Below are 2,029 nucleotides of genomic sequence, written 5' to 3' on the forward strand. Positions count from 1 at the left end.
AATCGTATTTGAATGTCAAAATTTTTTGATATAAATCTATTATCGTCTTAGAACTCAAAATGTGTCTAGCCGGAAGCTATTTCGGACTATTTCCAAAAAATCACTGGGTTTCTAGGGGTAGTTTTTAGCCAGGATCTCAAATATGTTGACATTTTTATCTTACCAAGCAATCTAAATTAATAGTAAATATAATCTCCAATTCAAAATTGATCAAAATCATGAATATCAATTTTCAAATTGTCCAACTATCCCCAAAAATTTTCCAATATTCTCAATACTATATACCATCCTATTCTATTTCTTCCCAACCTTTTCAATGCCATCAACGAAATTTCGTTTTATTTTTTTACATCCGAGCTATTACGATAACTTATATGTTTTATTTTTAATTATCCTAATCTTGATTTCAGAGTTTCGACTTTGTTTCTGAATTCATAAATGTATAAACGTATATTCTGCGTAATGAGGAAATTAAAAATTTTTTCAGTATACATATAGTATATTTAATACGATAAACTTTAATTTTAAAAGTTCAATAATATCCATCGCCTCAGGAAACTTTTTATCAATATATAAAAAAAATATAAAATTACTATTACTGTTTATATAAATAAATGATTTCCATTTTTAAATAATAAACATAACAAGTAAGAAAGTCTAAGTTCGGGCGGAGCCGAACATTAAATACCCGGCGCAATTATTAAATATATGTTTTCCACCTTTCCGAAAACTACCGCTACACGAAAGCCGCAGTGTATAAATTTTAAGTAAATTAGCGTCCTTAAATTTCGAAATATTGAAGTTTCAAGCATTACTGAAATATACCGTTATATGAAAAGCGGTCGTAATTTAGTCCGATTTCAATAATTTTCAACGCTTTGCTTTTATGTGGCAAGCACAATAACCATACCGAGTTTGGTTCAAATTGCTAGAACGGTTAGCGAGATACATATATGTGATCATAAGTGGGCGGTGCCACGCCCATTTTCCAAAATTTTATCATAAACGTATTTCTTGGTAAAGAATTGTTGCAAGCATCAATTTTGAATAAATTAGCTTCAATATTTACTGATTTATCGAAGATTTTGTATTTCTCGAAATTACCGTTATATGGGATGTGGGCGTGGTTATTGTCCGATTTTAGAAATTTTCGGCCAGTTGGTATGCTGTACCAGGACCAACAACTGTGCCAAGTTTGGAAGAAATTGGTGTAGCGGTTACCAAGATATACACATGTAACCATAAGTGGGCGTGGCTACGCCCATTTGCCAAAATTTTATAATATTCTTATTTTTCGTCTAAAACTCATTGTAAATATCAATTTTGAGTGAATTATCTTCAGTAGTTACTAAAATATCGCAGTTTTCGTATTTCTTAAAATTACCGTTATATGGGAGGTAGGCGTGGTTATTATCCGATTTCGCCCATTTTCAATACCATCCGTCCCACGCCCAAAAGAAGTTCACGTACCAAGTTTCGTTAAGATATCTCAATTTTTACTCGAGTTATCGTGTGCACAGACGGACGGACGGACGGACGGACAGACAGTCACCGCTTAATCGATTTCTCTTTTCATTCTGATCATTTATGTATACATTTGTCTATATCTATCTCGATTCGTTTTGCCTGTTACAAACAACCGTTATGTGAACAAAGTTATAATACCCTTGTGCACAAGTGCGCTCAGGTATAAAAATCTATAAAAATAGGCAATCATATTTCTTATAAAAAGAAAGAAAATTAGGGGGTAGGATCTTGAAATTAAAAAAAAATTGATGGGCACATTTACATATAAATGCTATATTCGTTTCAAGTGAAGCCCAAATTCGTATGATTCATTTCCATAATGTGAAGAAAGTAAACAATAAAAACCCAAAAGTTTAGCTTTGTTTTACTACATAGTATAGCTAATAGTCGAACGCTAAGCTGAATTTACTTGGCCAGCGCTAAGAATGAAGGGGATGTAGCTCAGTGGTAGAGCGTTCGCTTTGCATGTGAAAGGCCCCGGGTTCAATCCCCGGCATCTCCA

General features: G+C 33.0%; 1 non-coding gene across 1 annotated transcript; it reads left to right on the forward strand.

Moving 5' to 3' along the window:
* Positions 1-1,957: 1,957 nt before the first annotated feature.
* TRNAA-UGC (transfer RNA alanine (anticodon UGC)) lies at positions 1,958-2,029 on the forward strand. The gene has a single exon. It is a non-coding gene; the product is annotated as a tRNA-Ala (tRNA).

The sequence above is a fragment of the Rhagoletis zephyria genome, unplaced genomic scaffold (genome assembly GCF_001687245.7).
Source record: "Rhagoletis zephyria isolate East Lansing unplaced genomic scaffold, Rhagoletis_zephyria_1.1 Rzeph_scaffold_05314, whole genome shotgun sequence".
Taxonomy (NCBI): domain Eukaryota; kingdom Metazoa; phylum Arthropoda; class Insecta; order Diptera; family Tephritidae; genus Rhagoletis; species Rhagoletis zephyria.